General features: G+C 38.6%; 1 protein-coding gene across 3 annotated transcripts in view; it reads right to left on the reverse strand.

The window, feature by feature from the left end:
- Nucleotides 1-20,088, reverse strand: part of LOC134418641 (uncharacterized) — a 56,204-nt gene that overhangs the window by 32,244 nt on the left and 3,872 nt on the right. Inside the window, exons 2-4 of one of the 3 annotated variants that reach the window (XM_063157217.1) lie at nucleotides 19,741-19,879; nucleotides 19,559-19,661; nucleotides 12,490-12,632 (exon numbers count right to left, since the gene is read on the reverse strand). The gene's annotated coding sequence lies outside the window, so the exon portion shown is untranslated. Of the gene's footprint in view, nucleotides 1-12,489; nucleotides 12,633-19,558; nucleotides 19,662-19,740; nucleotides 19,880-20,088 lie in introns of those variants that run through there. The other 2 variants (XM_063157218.1, XM_063157216.1) reach the window with 2 other exon arrangements.

Genomic DNA, 20,088 nt, shown 5'->3' on the forward strand with positions numbered 1-20,088 from the left:
ACTTGAACTTTCTCAGGTACTGCATGAGTCACTGATTGCAAAACTCTCCTGAACTATGTCAAAACTGTTCAATGTCAGAGTTCACTATGTGCTGACCATTGCAATCCATTTGCCTATTTACCCATTCTCCCAAATCAGATTTTCAGTTCAGACTAATCCCTACAATTATGAATCCCATCTCCACCCAGAAAAGCTCAAACGATTTCATGAGGGATTTCTGTCTCAAATATTCATTTTCCATGAGTTCTCCATAACTCTGACAACCTTGAGCTTGAATAGATGAAGATTTAGTTTTGCAGCTAGACTGAAGAGAAATGCTTCTGTACTGCTATAGTTGGCACCACCATCAGATATTCAGCTTCTTGTGTCTCTTACGTTGCTCTGCTGCTATTTCCACTCTGAGGTGTCAGTGTGGTTTTGTGTATAGACTTTTACAGCATCAGTAAATGTTTAGTGTCCCAAAACCCTTTGGCTACCATGTCCCATATGGAGAAATTAATGCCACACATTAATTGTGGACTTGTTTTGAATTTATCCCTGTAACATTTCATTGGTCTCCCTTGTATTTTAAGACCTGAAAAGGAGTTTTGGCAGTCTGTCATTTGACATATGTACCAGCATAGTTAGCAGATGGCTTAACCTAGATGAACCTGCTGCAGCATTATTTTTATGTTGATTACCTAACAGCACCCTAAGATTTCACTGTTCAGGATTTTGTTCTGCCAGCAACAGACAATGCAGCAGCAGTTTGTTTATTATCAGTAAGGTAGAGAGGTAAATCCTTTTAAAAGGCAATTTTCTAGTTACAGAGCATTACATTTTACTCTGATCCAGAATGTTGGCATTACTTGCTAGGAGGGCATTACCTTCCAAAATTAATTTATTGTCTCCTGGCAACCAAAGTGCTCTTGTTAGAATGCCAAAAAGCATTCCGCAGTGACCCAGCAAAGGAGGTGATACTAATTTTCTTTATTTCCATCTTGAACTAAGGCCAGTGGATATACTGTAACTACTTCTTCAATTTTTTTTTTCTCCTTGCAAAGGAAATTGCTAAAAATGTTACACAGTTTCTACTGTATTGTAACACAGAGGAAGATCTCTTCCTCTGGCTCTGAGTCAAATGATATAATGTGTCTAATTGTATATACTCCTAACTGCACTAATGTTGCCAACACCTGCTACAAGGCAGGATGAGCCTTGCTGTTATCCCACTTCCTTCAAACTGCCCATCAGTGTATGTCCAAGTTTTCTCTATTCAGTACCCATAGATGTTGTCATCACCCTACTGACCAGAACCTCCAAGACATCGGTAACAAAGCACATTCAATGTCCAGGAGACCTAGAAGGCCAGATAAAACTGATGGTGATGGCAGGCAAATGATCCCAGGGGACAAGGAGAAGGGCACAAAGGGCATCCTCATTGATTCTCTTGACAATGTTTTGGAATGGGTCTCGATTTTTAGTTAGCCATTTTTAATAACTGTGTTATGTTCTCTGAACCAGAAACAGCTGCAGTATTAAATAGGCAAATGCTGTTGAAGCCTTTCTGATGCTCTATAAAGTCTTAGAGTACAAATCAAACTGATGAATATGTCAGTAGCATTTCCTTATAATTTAGTTTCAATGCCAAGAATAAGACTTGCAGCTTTTTAATAATCTCACAGTCCTGCATCTTGAATATGCTGTTCTTCTGCTGTCAGAAAGAGGGGAATTGAAAATTTTTTTCTGCAACAAAAACTTAAAACATTGGTACACTTACACACATGCACAAAATGCACAAAACTGTAAGAAGGTAATATATGGACAAAAGCCTGAACTGAGCAAGCAGTTACCCAATTTTCTGAGATCAGCTTGTTGAGCTCGTACCCAAAGGCTATGCCATAGATCACAAGGTGCTACAGATCAGAATAAATTCTCCGTATCGATTCTAAACTCCTCTCTGTTTATCTCTCATGTATAAAAATAGCTGTAGCTTCCAGGGCTGACTTAATAGCTCTGTCAAAGGACCGTTCACACTTTCCAACAATCCTATTAATATAGAAGACATTAAGTTCTATTGCTAAGTAACTGGATGTACATCAGCTGAAAACACAACGCCTCAGTGCTAGAGAAGATAAACATCAAAATACATATCAGAGTATGATAGAACTAAGTACATGACTTAACAAGTATTTTCCATAGAGGAAAATCTACTAAAAGGCACAGAATGATATTTTGCATAATTTGTCACAAGTTCACTATCAAAATCCAATCTCTATTGCTGAACTTCCTTTTCCTTTTCAGTAAACAAATGAATGGCAAAACACATGCACATCCTGAGGACCTTTGAAAGAAAAATTCTTTTTAGGGGGTCTACATAGTGACTATAAACTTTAGCATATCCAAAAATATTAGTTTGCAATGTAAGTAGGAAATTGCAGTCATGCTAACCTTCATGAATTTCTTGAAAATCCAATTTGGAGCAGTAACAACAGCTTCAAGGATCATTTTCAAGGATCAGTTTGCACACAGAAAATTTGAAGCTTTAACAACATTATATTTCCTTTAACAAGAGTTGTCAAGAGCAATCGAGGTACAGACATGTTACTTGCTACTTGGGTAGTACATCGTATGAGGATCACCCAAATTCCAAGTAAGACACTCTCTCCTTATTACACAAAGACATTATTCAGATCTGAGTGAGGCTGCACATCCACAGAGGCAGGGTCAGAAACATGCACAGGCTTGTATTCTAATTGTGGGGCTATGAGCAGGAGCAGGAGGAAGCAATCAGCTGTTAGGGTAGTGTGAGATGCCAAAATGGCCTTTTCCTATCCCTTGTGAGGGCTCACCAACCACACCATGCTGACCTAGAATAGTCCATAAAAAATTACTGAGAGAGCCACTGCTGACTACAGTTTAAAATATGACTTACTTCTGGATGCATTGCTCACATGACTATGCTGCAAGAGGTATTTTCTGCTACGCTGCCACCTGAGGCTGCTTTCCTCCCCCAGGGCCCCAGCCAGCATGCCAGGGAGCATTGCCACCATGCAGTAGGGGGATACAGTGTAACACCTGAGCAGCAGGCAGGACAGAATGTGCTCACTCCACAGGGAGACGCCTCTGAGCCCAGCCAGGCAGGAGCTCAGCAGCCGTGCCTGTGTTCCAGTGGCACAACACAGGGTGAGCCTGCACTCAGACACAGCCTGAGGACCTGCAAAACATGGCACAGACACAGAATGTGCTTCATCTCCATAACAGTCTTCCCTCTAAGGCAGCCACTAAGTTAGATGACCTCTTAAATAACTGCTTGTCTTTCCTATGTGTCGTGTTCCCCAAACTCAATTCTGTATGCAAAACTGCCCTTCAGGAACAGATCAATGCAAATCTCTGGAAAGCCACATGAAGCCTTTAAAAAGACAAGCTATTCTAATATTTTATTAGTAGTTCAAAGTGAATCTGGAGAGATGAACACTACAACCATCCCTTACCTGCAGTTGTCAAGGTAACAGCTGCTCTAGGATTAATGCTCAAAAGATAGTTTGTCTTTCATCACAAACACTACAAACATTACATGTATTCATCAGCTGGCTGCTCACCAGCCTTTTCTTTACTGCTGCTCTTCCCAGGACACTTATTCTATTAGTTTTTCAAGAGCAATAGCCCCAAGTCAGGAGGGATTTTTTAAATTGCATGTTTATATATTATTTATTTACTTTTCAGCAGGCATATGATTATTGCCAACTCACCTCTCAATTACCTCATCCACAGTGGTCCATTTGTCTTCCACAAGACAAATAATATTACCTCTCTAATTTAATTCTGTGAAAATACATTGCCTATCTTTATCTTGAGAAACTTTAATGAACTACTTCTGCATTTCCAAAGCATCTACCTATTTCATTTTTTTCCCTATATTGTACTGACCTAAAGGAGGGCATTAGGTCTTCTCTTAAAGCAGGACAGATCTCCCCCAAGAAAGAATTTCTCTCACTAAGAAATTTTACTTGCTCTTAGCATTTTCCAAACATCTTGCAGGGCATAATCCTAAAGACTGAAAAGAGATTTAGAGGAAATGGCCTTGTAAACAATGTAATATTTATACAATTTCTGTATAAATATTTAAAGAACACCTCTGGTTCACAGATTTGGTGTGCATAATAGAAAATCATTCCTCAGACATATTGGCAGTTGGTGTGAACTCTGCTGATAAAAGAAAAGCAGCCTCTAGGAACTCCAGTTCATTTGTTATAGACATCCAAAAGCTTAGTATTTTTCTTTTCTTTATTTCTCTCCTGTAAGAATCCTCTTAATCTTGAACAGCAATGTCATTCTGTGCCTTAAAAATTGACAGTGGTATTCAATGATGAAATCCAGCAGCCTTATGACCTTGCTTCTTGTTACACTGCCTCAAAACAACTCATTAGACTTGCTCTATATACAATAGCATCCAGTATCAGTCCCAGAGTAAGGGAACACCATCATTTTTTTCCTAAGAATTCAGACAGGAGAAACAAATTACTTCTGTAAGCCAGAACAAGAGGTGCTAAAGGAGTATTCTTGACAAGAAAATTCCAATCATGGGAAGTATCAAGTTAGGACATGTGGCATTTTTTTCCTCATCCAGGTGAGTTTCACAAAGTAATTGCTCCATTCAACACCCAACTGAGAAAAGTAAATGTTCAGGAGATTGTAGCATTAAGTCTTGCTATCATTGCACTTGGACCATCCTGTGTAAGCTGGAATTCTGTATTCACCTGGCAGTTACTGGCTCTCTATTTCAGAGTTTAAAAAATATATGACTAATGTCAGGGTTCCAGTTTAAAAACTTCCACTGAATGTTTGAAAATCTCTCATGTAATCCCATTATATAATCACAGCAAATAATGGACTTATATACTTTATATACAAATCAGAGCTCTCAACATTTTTTTCTGTTTTCCTTCTCTTTACTCAAGAAAACAAAAGCTGAACCTGGAAGAATACTTTTTTTTTTTTAATGTAATTGCTCAATGAGCTCTGATAGTTGGACAGAACTCATTTCACTTTCCTGCTATTCAGGCTTCACAACTGACAGGACTTCATGTAAAAGCAGGCAAGTTACAATGTCCCTAATATGCATAAAATTAATATCTTTTATAATTTATTTTATTAATGTGGTATCTGAAACATGAACTTGAAAGGATGATACTTATTTGGGAGAATACAAATGCCTTGTTTGTAAAACAATATTGAGTAAGCCTTAGTGACATACTGACACATTTTTGAAAATCATGTCAGATTCTTATGAATTATAGCTGAGGATATCATACTTCTAATGCTCATAGCTATTTGTATAATTAATTATATTCTCTTTTGATTTGATTTAAAGAAGAAAAATTGAGGAAGCTGGATGAATTTCAGAGTAGAGATAAAAGGCAGAAAACATTTTAGGGTGTCATAAAGGTAAACCTGCTTGGGAAGCCAACTTTCATAGCCTAGTTCACCATTCTGTGGTAACTCTTCCATGCAGACTACCTTGGAGTACACAAACAAGAGGCTACCTCATGCAATGGCATTTTTAATGACTTGTTTTCTGAGTTAACACTTTCAGGTATTTACTCTCAGGGCTAGAATTGCTCCAACAGGAACTCAACCTGTGAATACAACATCCAAGCTAGCCTGAGGTGCTATGTGCAAGCTTGTATTTCTGGGTACTGATTTTAGCAAGAAACAAATAATTTGCTACCTTGTAAATCATTATAAGAGCACTTTCCATTTTCAAGACAGCCTTCATTGTTAAACAGATATTCAGATACTGCAGTTATGAGTTTTGCATAAACCTCTAGCTAAATAATATTTCATTTCTTTTATGCTAGCTTATCATGAAGAAAATATTCTTCTTCAATTCCTTTATTAGTAATAACATCACTATGCTTCCAGCTGTTTTATCTGGAGCACTGGGGAGAAAAAAGGAGCCAATTCCTCCTCATCAAATTTACATGACTTCTGAATATGCCTCTGGGTGACACATTAAACAAGTCAAGGACAAGATATATGGTATCATTCTTCACAGAACATTCCTCATTAAGTAAGTTGAATATATCAAGTACCCAGATGAGCTACATTGCACAAGACAGTGCCCTTTAAAAATAGAAAATAGGTTCCTAGCCATAAATTCAGCCTTCATCATATTAGCTTGCAGTCTCTGAACAGGGCTAAATCTGGAAGTTTCTTCCTGTCTGCTACTACTGCTCTAGCTTGAACGAGCCACAGTAATCACAGAAAAGCAGTTATGATGACAGAGGGCACAGTCACAAATTATTGAGAGCAAAACAGGGAGCTCAAAATGAATTCTCCCAACAAGGTATGATTCCTGGGCAGGTGGTACTTCAAAGGGGACTTAAGAGCAGAGATATGAGTAAAGAGTAAAACTTGGAAAGGAAGAAAGGAGGAAAACTCTACTAAGGATCAAAGATAGCATAGAAAGAGGTAAAAACCCCCAAGATCCCTAAAAAAAGTAGATAAAATAAGCCCACTAACTATGAAGAAATTCAGTCCTATGTGATTACCCTGATCAGAGTAGGGATGATGTGTCCATCACAGAGCATCTGAGTTCCAGGATCTTCCCAGCCTGGTAACAGGTTCTTCAGTTCAAGTCCCTGCACAGCTGTAACCTCACTGTGTCCACTCTATGGGGACATTAAGTGAGGTAAATCAACAACATGAAAAATTACCTACCTGGAAAAATGATAAAGAAGGCTGTTGGAAGATTTGCAAATCTTTAGATAATGTGAGCATGCTTTAACCTGAGCTAACAATGTGCTTGGTGTAGCCCAGCTGGAGACTTTATAACAATACTGAGAGCATTTTCATGTAGAGAAGAACTTACAGAAGGGACACGGCTACAGATTCAACAGCTTGTGACAGTAAGGACACAAAATGCCATATGCATATACAACAGTATTTGATTAACTGTTATTTATAGACAATCATTTTACCATTACTGCTTATTGTTATCATTACCTTTGAATTAATTTATATTTGCTTCCTTTGTCTAATCTTTATGTCCACTGATTGTCCACCCTAAATTGAATTTCCCATCACCGTGGCTATGATTTTAGATATTTCCTGTAACTAAAGAAGAAACAGAGCACCTGGGATGAAAGTCTAACAACCCTACATTTGTCTGCTCCTTTTGCAGGAAGAACAACCTTTTGCCTTTGTCTAAATGACAGTTCCTAAACCTTAAAGAAAAGAGAGTGATTCCATATATCAGGAATGATGTGAATCCCCTAAATGATTCTATGCTTGGAGTTTGCAGGTCACTGGTGATGGAAAGGATAAACAAAAGTGACATTAGACACCCACACATTTCTGCCAAGTTACTATCCAATATATGATCAGAAGATTCAGATTGTAAACTAGTAATTTGATGTTATTAAAATCCTAACCCACAAAAGCAAAGTGAATTTTATAAGCTTAATAATATCTTCCTACTGCCATTTTAAACTCCATAGTAATAGCAGCCTCTCATGTGATACATGAACATTAGCTGGCATTAATGGCCTTTGAAATGTCCTTGCTGATACTGCTAACAGTCTTGCAGGCTATTGTTCCCTAATAGCTTAGATTACCAGAGAAGCCAAAGGCCCCAATTAAGATCAAGAGCCCTTTTGTTCTAGACACTGAGCAAACATATCCTGTTCTGAAGAATGTATAAGCTGAAAAATGAGAGATGCTCAATGAGGGTTGAAACAGGAAAGCTATAATGCAATGTTGTTTACAAATTATTGCTGGTATGTTAAAAAGTTGCAAAATATTAATATCTGCTCCTTTAGCTGCCATCATTCATTAAAGCAGAAACATCTGAAAACCAAACTTGTTTCTTGTCCTATGTAATACTCGTTCATTTGGTTTTCTTCAATTTGATTGAAAAATATAAACAGTTTAATCTCATTTTTGCTTTGGCATAATGCTATTCTGTCTAAAGCATGAGAGCAGAAAAATTACTTTCTTTAAATATTTTCATCAAAAATAAAAAGCCCTCTGAGAAGATGTTTATATACATAAAAGTGCAATGAACCTGTACTGACTATTTTGTGGCAATGGTGAAAGGTAAGACATGTTTTGCTGAAAAAAATACTTTGCTGAATCGGGATCTTAAATGTATTATGCTAATAAATTAACTAATTAATCCACATTAATTAAATGCCAGCTAGTTCCATATACTTTTTTCTTTCCATTGGTGCAAACTTAAGAAGGTCCCAGATTGTCCAAATCACAATACCAGACAGTTAATTCCATTTATTACACTGCCAGTTATCTCAGATATCTGCATTTCCCCACACTGTGTGCAGTGTGTGCCAATGCTGATGAAAAGGAAGGACATGTGTGGAGGAAGAAGCAAAGGAATAATTAAATGTCTGGGACTGCTAATGAGACTAACAAAAAGCAGAGTTTATGTAGGCAGCACACTTCTCTAAAACCATTTGCTTTGGATCCAACCTTTGCTAAGAGCAATTAGAAGTAATTGTCACCCAACAGCTCTTTTGTAATCCAGATACTGAAAGGCACAGAGTTCGGGTGAGCTATTTGCAAAGTGCAGGGATCCCAATCATGCACAATGCTGCCACACTGGTCTAACTGCCTGTGGTGTTTTGACCCTGGCTGGATGCCAGGTGCCCACCAAAACTGCTCTGTCTCTTCCATCCTCAGCTGGACAGGGGAGACAAAATGTAATCAAAGGCTTGACATAAGGAGAGGGAGAGATCACTCATCAGTTACGACTATGGATCAGAAACCCTCCACCTGGGGAAATTACTTGAATTTATTACCCATCAAAATCAGAGATGCACAATGAAAGGTAAAACAAAAGCTGGGAAAAAACCCCAACTCTTCACTCCCAATTCTCTATCTCCTCCCTCTCAGCTGCACAGGGAGATGGAGAATGGGGTGATGGTCACTTCATCACATGTTTCTGCCGCTGCTTCCTCCTCCCCAGAGGATTCCTCCCCCTGCTCCAGTGTGGGGTCCTTCCTCAGGGGGGGCAGTCCTCCATGAACTTCTCCAGTGTGAGCCCTTCCCCTGGCTTTCACAAACTGCTGCAGCATGGTCCCTTCTCACAGATACAACACTTCAGGAAGGTGCGGGGCTCCTCCACGGGCTGTGGGTGAATCCTTGCACCCTGTGGCTCTCCATGAGCTGCAGGGGCACAGCTGCTTCACCATGGCCTTCAGCACAGGCTGCAGGGGCATCACAGCTCTGGCATCTGGAGCAGATCCTTCACCTCTTTCTTCAATGATCTTGGTGTCTGCAGGACTTATCTCACGTATTCTCACTCCTCTCTTCTCTGGCCACAATAATATTTTTCCCTTCTTAAATATGTTATCCCAGGGCCATCACTGCCACCACTGGTGGGCTCAGCCTTGGCCAGTGGGGGATCCATCCTGCAGCCCCCTGGCATTGGCTCTGCCACACATGGGGAAGCTTCCAGCAGCTTCTCACAAAAGCCATCCCTGTAGCCCTGCCCTGGCACCAAAACCTGGCCATGCAAACCCAATACCCTGGCCCTTTTGGATCATCTCTGAAAAGAAATAGGACAAGCAGCAGAAATGTGTTTTAAGGTGTATCTTGTATCTGACTGATACAAGAAAGCTAAGACATGAAAAATGTGAACATTTTAATGGGATTCTAGCTTGTGGATCCATCATTCCATGGGTCATTTCACTGGATTTTACATGAGCCTTAATGACCACTTTGTTATTTCATTTTTCATGTGAAATACGATTTTCTCTGAAAATGACTGGTACTTCTATTTGTACTGGGGTGACAGTAACTCTATATTCTGCACTGGAAAAGTCTCTGCTCATTTCTGAGAAAGTCTTATTAAACTGATAGACAGTAACAGTTGCCAACAGCTCACACCTCCAAGCTCTCATGGCCTTACTATTTCATGGAGTCTTGCTATTTCATAAATATGGAATAGCTGCTTGTTTCTAGATCTGATTTAAGAATTTTACATGGGTCTCAGGAGATGGAATGTTAATATAAAACAACCAGGATTTTTTCTTGGGAAAAACTGTCCCATATCAGCATAAGTGACTTGTATAATTTCAAAGAAATTCTGCTTCAGAAATTAAAGGAATTATTCACATTTTCTTTCTGGGTTACATTTTAAAACATTCTAGGTTTATTTCACTTCCCAATAGCAAAATTTTGCAATGTTTTTGTAACACATACAGTTACATTTTCCATAATACAGAAGATTAAATTCTACCCAGCACCACAAATAATCTCTTTTTATCTCTTTTCTTGTTTTGTTTTTTTTTTTTTTAAACAGTCTTAGTGGACTACCAGTTACAGAAAGAGGGAATTGAGGATGAGATTTGATAACAAGCAGATTCTTTTCATCTTTTTCATTTGAATAACTCAAATAGCTAGTAAGTCCTCATTTAGAGATATTTTCCAAAGACACAATTGTAGAATAAAGAAGATGGGCAGTACTGTAGCATCCAGGCAATAATATGGATTCAAGAAGCATAAATTAAGTTCCATTTCTGTTGCAGACTATATTGTGACTGCATGCATGTTGTTTGCATTTCTCAGTACCTAATGTATAACAAACACCACAAACACTGGGATGAAGAAAATATATTACTCATGGTAAGAAACTGAGGAAAAATTCGTACAAAAGCTGATGGCTGTGTGGCATATACCTATCACTAACATCTTTAAAAGCTTCCTTTGCAGATTAAATTTTTTATTTATTATTTATTTATTATTGTGCTTTGAGTGCAATAATAATGTGCTACCTTAACAATTGTTACTAAAACCTACTACATAAAGGAAATATACTCCTTATCTGCATAGAGGCAGTAATAAACTATGGATCCATATAAGTCTGAATAACTGACATAATATAAAAACTTAAGTTAGTGACATTCAAACTGTAGAATGATAAAACACAAATTGCCAATGAAGTGACAAAATTAGTTTCAATTCATCTAAAATTAGCTAATATTAGTCTTTGTTTTCTGACAAAATTCATTTTTGTGAACTGACATGAACAGAACTGTGCAGCTCCTGTAGCAGTGAAACCTGACCAATTCGGCCCTACTTCCTCCTTCTGTTTATGCAATCCCTTGTTTACAGACTCCTTGAGCTCTGAAAAGGTGTGGATTGATTACGGTATCCTGTGTCTAAGGGAAAAACAAATCCTCAGGCCCCAAACCCTGGGTGCATTTGGGTTCTGTCATAAAAGCTACTTCTCCTTTCCACAAATCAGTATTCTGACACCAGAAATACATTTCAAAAATACATATAAATCTACAAGAATTTTACTCAAGATAATGACACAGAAGTGTGAAAGGGGGCTTCTGTCACTGAATGCAGATGACAACTAAGTACAAATGATGGTTTGAAAAGGTGGTCTCTGGGTAAGTAGTTCTGTAGCTGTTTTAAGCCTGAGGAAACTGCTCTATCCTGCAGCTTGAAGGAACACCAGTGAGCACCTACCAATACAGGCATTTAGGTTCATTTAAACAGCATATATGAATAAGTATGGGAAGGGAATGAGCTGAGCTGAGGAAAATAATGCATTATTCATGCAGCTAACAACACTCACTCATGCCTAGTATAAATTGAAACCTAAAAGTGCAAATCTAGGACACTGAGATTTTCAATCAATGCTGAGTTATATTTAAATTCAATCTAAGCCAAAAATTCTGAGTTCATTTCATGTTTCAATTCAGCATAGTAGCATTTCACACTTTTTCTCACTGGCTACATTTTGGGAAACACAAATTATGAATGCAGCAGTTTTTGCAAGTGAATGGTAATAATTGCTAGGTGGGTTTCACTTGAGATGCAGTGGACATGAAATTAAGTGAAATGCATTGCACTGGTGATGAGTTTAAATACATTTGACAGCTCCTGAAGAAAAATATTTAAATCACAAAAAAAAGAAAACCAAAAACGAAAAAAAAACCCTGAAAAATGGGCAAGTTTTACAAGTGAGAAAAAAGATGCTTGATTTTGCAATTCTATTTTCTTCAATGAAACACTCACATAACACCATTTCTTGCTGTTAACTCAAAACTGTGAACTCAAAACTGATTTTTAGAATATGATACCTGTTTTTTTGCAATCCATGTTGTTCTAATCTCTCAGCAATTCTTATTTTCAAATTATGAAAATCATGCTGAACTCCTACACTAGGCCACTGAAAAAGCTAATTGGCATTTGCAAAGTGGAAAAATCTTCTTTTCTGTTTTGCATAATCAGGCCTCTCTAATGACACTTTTCCCAAAGACACCTAAAAACTTCATCCCCTGAATTTGCTTAGTCTAAATTACCTAAGGAACATATGGCTGAGAGCAAAAAAAAAAGAACAGACATAGCTGCTGTCCTGAAAGAAGAGTTTTAATTCAATGGGAGAATATTGATCCATAAAGTAAGAAAAGTTATAGTAATTTCACTTCCCTAAGTCTACTTCCTTCTATCCCTGTTAGATTTTCTTACCTGAATGCTGAGACCATTTGAAGGCAGAGGTGAGCTAATATAAGTCTTACAACAGCACAGCTCAGTTTCCCTTGGAGCCTACTGGCACAACTACAAATTAATTTGCACTGGATATGAGCAGTTCAGCCACTTCCTCTCCTCTCACAAGCCTGCGAAACAACAGGACCATGCAAATAAGAAATCTGAAACAGCAATTCTTTTTCTTACTCTAAATGCAGCACAGTTTGCAGTCAACCTCACAGGCCTTTGCTTTCTAGCATTCCTGCCAGGGTATGAGTGCACAACACAGCAGAGCAGACACCCAGCAACTTTGAAAGAAGCATTTTAGCATAACATTGTACCTGGACTAATTGGTTGCTGTCACACAAACTGATACTACTTCTGTAAGAAAAGGGAGAATATGAATCCACTGTGTGGTTTCTCCACATTGTTTGGTTTTTCCACTGAACAAGTCAATTAAGTTTTATGTAATTGCCATTAGGAAAATGAACTTGATGATGAAAAATTCACAGACAGATACAAAATAACTGTTATCAGACTGGAAATTATTTTTCTTTCGAGGTTTTCCAGTCCTTAGAAAGGAAAGCAGCTGTAGCTGAGAAGTTACTTTAATTTACTTCTACACTGTCCTTCAGAGGACTGAACAAGAACTCTGAAAGAGGGTAAATGAGACCAGTCCTCCTCAGGCTGGAAAGGATTCAAACCCTGCTCCAGAGGACTTTGCACAGTCTGTCTCCCAGGAAGAGTGTTAGGCAAAAGGTCTTGGTCAGTTAATGTATTATAGTTTCAGAAGAGCGATCTGGCAGGAGCCAGATTTAAACACCTTGTAATGGATTAGTCACTCCCAGTGTGAGCGAGGTAACAGGCAACTCTGAATTTCTCTTCTACAGAAAATGACTACACCACTGAGACCCATTTCTGAGCCTATTTCAGACCTGAAAGGACTGAAAATACCATGGTGGTGAAAATACCATGCCAGGTTTTGCTTTTTAAACAACAAATTCAGACTGGCCAAAGTCTATTTGCAAGAGCAAATAGAATACTGGCTAATCCAACGTTGAAGGCTTTACAGCTTCCTCGCCTCCAACGAGAGGCACATACTGTGGTAATATGATTACAGAATTTCCAGCAGCTAGCACAGCCTTCAGACAGGCACATTATTGGCAGCAGCTGCTCAAACAAGTACTCACCTCACTGTGCTCACAATATCCCAGCAATTGAAGGAGTGAGAAAATATGTCAATGAAAGCAGCCTCCTCTGAAAGCTTGCAGAGTGTGCTTCCATAGCAATCCAACCACTTGATGAACAATTACAGTTGCCAATTTGGCAAACTCTTTTCAATGTTATTTAAATCTATCAAGGTTATTTCATCGCTGGAAATTAAGGTTTTAACAGTCTGGATATAACCAAGTTAATGCCTAAGCCATTAGCCTTCCCAAGTACTATGCATTTCACCAAACTGCCATCCAACATAAAACAGGAGAGGATTACAACTGTAAAAGGCTAAGAGAAGGCTTTTGTAACAATTAATCTGGCACAATTTCACTATGCATATACATATAAATCCACTGTACCTAGAGTCCCACAAAAGAGAACAAAGACTACCAAAGCAGAGGCTTAGCAGCTTCTCTCAGTGATTTTTCTCAAAGGCCATTTCTCTTCCTTTTGGGTATCTTTCACATCTTCCTGCCTTAGAAAACATTTCTACTTGGTGGCCAGCTGTCCTAGCATGTAAAAAATTACAATCTAAAGCAGCTCATGATTATATAGATAATTTACACAATAAAACTTAAATGTACCTCAATGGATAGAATTTCTAGTAATAATATCAAAACTCACTTGAGAGAGCACCAACTACAAAAACAAAAAAAAAAAACAAAAAAAAAAAAAAAAAAAAAAAAGGAAAAAAAACAAAAAGTGGGGAGGTCATAAAAATGAATCAAATTACCTGAAAGACCAGAGTCAAGTTATTAAGAAAACAGATGGATTGCCAAAGATTTTCAAAACAAATAGCTCTATGAAAATACTCATTATGACAACACAGATTATTACATGCTAGTGAAATCTGGACACACAGCACATTCATTTGCTATTAAATCAGCTATAAGTCTAATTGTCTAATTTAAAACATTTGACTTCTAGTCTGTGCTTTATACATCCCTGCACTAGAGGGAAAATATTAAATCAACATTTGAGCTTATTGTGGCATAGGTGTCTACCACAGCCATATAGTAGAAAAACAAATACATGAAAACTCCCATATTCTTGTGTGTTTCCATATTTGTATTTTGCAGTCACAATGCATGCAAAGTTATATAATTTCTTGATCTTGATTTCCAATTCCACCCAGGTAAGTATAATGACATACTCCAGTATTACTTGAAATCCTGATCTCAGTTTTGATCCAGCTTCCTTACTAAAATGCCTTCAGAGCAGAAAAAAAGCTGTTTATCAGGGATTTTAAAATACCATTATCCTCTGAGATCTATATCAGGTGCCAATACAGTGCTGATACAGTTCCAAGTAAGTCATCATAGCTGTTCTTTAATATCATCTGAACCTTACATCAGTTGTGAAAGTCCAGTAGATCTAAACTCATGCTTCTTCATTGTTCATGGATCTTACATGTGCCAGCTGCTATGATTCCATTGGACCAGCACAAGAAGGTTTCGTGCAAAACATTCACATAGGCCATTCCTCAATCAGCTCACCCCTACACAGGTGCAAGAATAATGACCACAACAGAAAAAACACAGTGATTTCCTTTAGAGTTTTGGTGGCCAGAAAGCTCCATAGATAGAGATGTCAGATAATTTGGAAACCTCAAGCCAGTCCTGAAGGTATTTTTGATGCAAAAATGATATTTCAAACTATGATGGGATGAAAAATCTGAAAGGGGAAAAAAATTTAGAAATCCCTCTCTCTTTTCCTCTTTTTCCAAGTGTCCCAGATAGGCAATTAGATTAGTTCAGTCAAAATTTTAAACTGAAAATTTTATCAGATCTTCTGAGTCTCCACCATTTCTAATTATAATTAAAACAAAAACATTGTTCAAAAAGCAATATTGTAAAGCAACTGAAAATTAAACAAGTCAAGAAAACAACTCAGCAAAACCATCCTTTTTCAGAAAAAGCCTTTGGTTCTTATGAACGAATATTATCTGATGATAAGGCATTTGCCACAGCATTCTACTTGATGGGAAACTTCTATAACACTGTTTTGCCATTTCAGATGAAAACCTGGAATTATGAGAATGCAAACAGAAAATCTTTTAAGATGCCATGTAAGATACCATGGGAATCCATTTATTATTTACTGCCAAGTGATGATCTCCTAGGTACTGAGTTTTCTTAGACATTTATATCTAAAATCCTCTGCTTATCTAGAAGAACTAGCTGTCAGTGTTGTATGCTGGCTAGGTATGCTGAGTGCATTATCAACAGTCTTCTACATCAGCAAATCACTTTATTAAATTTTCTTGGCAAGAGTTTACTCTGTATGAAAAACAGATGCATTTGATGCACTTCCAAATTGTTAAGTGACATGTTCTTAATGATTCTTTAAAAGATTTCAGAGGAAAAAGTTCCACAGTGTGGAACTTCAGGTCAAAAAACTAGTAGATTTTTCACTAGGATGTCTTTGTTGAATAAAACACTTTACCATAGGTTATTTCACAGCCTGAACACATAATTGTTTTGTCAGATAAAGACATAGGGCTGGTCTTTGTTGCCTGGAGGAAAGGAAAAGCTATGATTCCTCTGTTGGCAACATACAACAGTTAATGAATCCTCAGTACACTGGCATTTTTTCATTAAATACTGCGCAAGCATTTTCAAAGTAAAATCCCATTGGCTATATTTCACTCAGAGTCTCTTTGGGGGCTCTTGTTGCTCTTTCAGTGTAACAGCAATAAAAAGATCAGTGGAGATGTGCTGATCAAATAATGTAAAAATGCCCACAAGACATGCCTGTACTTCACTAGACTGAGCTGTGTTATTTTCTCAGAGTATAGGCAAAGATAGATGATAACTTGAAATACTAGTTGCAAGTCTTGAGATTTACATTTAATTTAATCAGAATTTGAATGCAGGTAAACATGAGTCTGCTAACTCATCCTGACATTGTCTATAATAAGGAAACTGCACAGTAGCAGCTTTAACAATCTTTGTCAATGTAATTATCTAAGCTGAAGCTGAAAGGCCAATCTTGAAAATTGTGTGCAGGCCAATCAGGTAAATAGGTCAGAACAAAAGACTTTAGCAGACTAATTTTCAGTTACTCATACAATCATAGAATCATTTAGGATGGAAAAGACTTCTAAGTTCATGGAGTTAATCATGTTTACTCCTGTACAGTACATGGACATGCAAAATAACTACAGCCTAATCCAGGATTCTGAGCTCTTTAAGAACCTGTTTTCCCCCAGTTTCTCCTGTATGGATGGTAGATGGATGAGCAATGATGAAAGCAATGTTTGGTATATCCGTTATTGACTACTGGGGAAAAGGGTAATTAAAAAACAGAAATTTTCAAATGCATACAGATGATTGAGTGATGATTAGATTGACTACAAAGCTGTACAAACTGCAACACACATACAGAAAATAATTTTGGGAACTCAAAGTGACAGCTTCCTTCTCTGGATTTTTGAAAACAAGAACTAGCAATTAATCTGACATTTAACAGTTACAAAGTTCCTCTAGAAATAGAACTGATCAGCACTTCAAATTTCCACTTCACAGGAAACAAAGGCATTTCAAATTCTAACCTCATTTCAATTCAGAATAAATGCAGGTACTCTCAATATTTCCTTCAAAATACAATTTAAAATGCTGTGTTAAAACTGTTTTTTTTCATTCTTATAATTATTATTTTTATCTTATTCTATTATAGGTACATGGTATATATATATTATTGGATGTTGTCAACACACATCCAATTGATATTTATACTATCAATGGGTTTTGGGCCTCCCAGAAATCAAATTTATAATTTCCTGGAGATGGACAGGCTCAGCAGTAATTTGAGGAAGTAGATGCTCAGCATAACTGTATGAAAATTTTACAGACTTGAGAAACTTCATCCTTCAGTTCATACAGTTCACAGGCCTGCAGTTCAGTAACTTTGCGATAAACTAGATTGGTTTTTATTTGGGCTGCAATGAGACAGTGTGGTACTTTGATGCAAAATGTATTGTTTTCCTTTCACTCCCTAGTAGCATAATGAAGAAAAAAAGCTTTTGATCTTTCTGAATATTCCCTAGACACATTTTGCTCTGAATATCCTTGTCTTCATAAAAGCATTTGTTACTTTATCAAATGCTCTTCATTAATCAGTCCTTGCACTAACAGATAGAGAAAAGACTAGAGATATTTCTCACAGGTGAAATACATGCATAATGGATAATCAGAGGCAGAGGTGTACCCAGACCTAATTAATGTTATCAAATTAGGCAAGCTCTCAACTCTTCCCAAGATTTATTCTGCTCTTCTCAGCTCTTCCCAAGATTCCCAAGATTCATACTGCACACATTTGAGTTCTGCTTGTGCTCTCCCTTGGAATAAAATGACTAGTTGCCCTAAAGCTGTCTGAGGACTGTCTGACCATCCCTGAGCCACTCTGGCAGCCTCACTTGGGCAGAGGCCACTTCACAGGCACACACCCCACACTCACAGAGTCAGACCAGGTTTCCATAGCAGAGTCTCAGACCTCTGGATCCTTTCAGTAATTTAATCATGGTGTAACAACAGAATAACAGCTGGAGCTGCTGCCTCTGAGAAGGGACCCTGAGCAAAGGAACCCCTGGGCTTATATATCCTTACAAAGTGCAGGGAAGTCTGGGGTCTTCCAGCTGAGTCCTGAGCTCCTGCCGTGTCTCTGAGTGTCCAGTGCCCTGGCTGGCACCACAGGTCCCCGTGCCCTTGGCTGTGCAAAGGTTGGTTCCAGTTCATGGTCTCTTCTCTGGGGCTCTCACCACCAGAGCTGAATTCAGGGCTGGCTCTGCAGCTGCTCACAGACATACCAGTACTGAGTATTCCTCAACAAAACAAAGCTTAGGTGAAGGCCAGAGGTAATTTTTTCTGAGAATTTCAACCTAAATTTCCTATGGACAAAGTATCACTAGGGCTGGCTCCTTCCTCCTTATCCAGTCCCCCAACACCATTACAATAGACCCACTATCAGAGGAGTACTCCCAAACGTGCTTAGAACACCCTTGGCTGTGGTGGGTGGCCCCTGTCTGGCTGTCAGGTGCCCACCAAAGCTGCTGTGTCTCTGCTATGACAACAAGCTTGTGTGTCAAGGGCAGAGAGAGATCACTCAGCAATTGTTTTGACATGCAAAACAGACTGAACTTGGGAATATTAGTTTAATTTAGAACCAATCAAATCAGAGCAGGATAATGAGAGGGAAAACCAAGTCTTAAAATACCTTCTCCCCTACTCCTCCCTTCTTCCTTGACTCAATATCACTCCTGAATTCTATACTTCCACCTCCCAGGAGCACAAGGAGATGGGGAATGGGGGCCATGGCCAGTCCATCACACATGGTCTCTGCCACTCCTTCCCCTTGGGGGGTGGGGGGGGCATTTTTTCCCCACATTCTTCCCCTGCTCCAGTGTGGGATCCCTCCCACTGCAGACAGTGCTCTGGGAACTTCTCCAACATGTGTCCTTCCCACAGGCTGCAGGGGAATCTCTGCTCCAGTGCCTGGGGCAGAGACCCTGGTGTCTGCAGGGCTGTTTCTTCACATATTCTGACTCCTTTTTGCTCCAGGTGCTGTCACACAGGTGTTTTCCACCCTCCCTTGAAAGTGTTATTCCAGAGGCGCTGCCACTGTGGCTGATGGGCTCAGCCCTGGCCAGCAGTGGGTCCAGCCTGGAGCCTGCAGTCACTGCCTCTGTCAGACTCGTGGGAAGCCTCTGACAGCTCCTCACAGAAGCCACCCCGGCAGGCCCCCCACTACCAAACCTTGCATCCAAATCAAATAAACTCACATGAGCATGCTCCATGCTCCACTACATAATCCTGTTAATATCTTACAGAAAGGTCACCCGCAGCCCTGAGACAACCCTTACCTGACTGCAGACATTTTCAGCACAACTTGAAATTTCCATCCTCAGAGGGACCAGATGCATTCAGTGCATATTCAGAGCATATTCCACATAGATGTAGACAGTCCTGTCTCATGGAAATCACCATTAACAACACAACTTGGAAGGTCATGAGGTTTCTTCCTGAAATATTAATCTTCACTCACCTGTCATCATGCTTTCTATTCAAAACCCGAGTTTTCCTCCCCTGATATAAAGAGTTTGATTTTATGGTACAGTTGAAATGAGCAATGATCTGTTCTGGAATATCAAGAGTGAACAGTAGCTACTAGAAGGCTGCAGTCCCTGCTGGAAAATAGGGCATTGTTTATAAAGGACAATGGCAATTCTAACACTAAGACAGAAGTGAGCCTTGTATAGATAAAATACAGGTAGGTTTTGTTAGACATCATTAAAATAATGAGGTTTTTTCCTGGATATTGTTTCAATGAGAGGAAGGTAGAAAAACAAGAACAAAATTCTAAAAAGGTAACATGAAAATGCAGCTATAATAG

Source organism: Melospiza melodia, chromosome 5, assembly GCF_035770615.1.
Source record: "Melospiza melodia melodia isolate bMelMel2 chromosome 5, bMelMel2.pri, whole genome shotgun sequence".
In the NCBI taxonomy this organism is placed as follows: Eukaryota; Metazoa; Chordata; class Aves; order Passeriformes; family Passerellidae; genus Melospiza; species Melospiza melodia.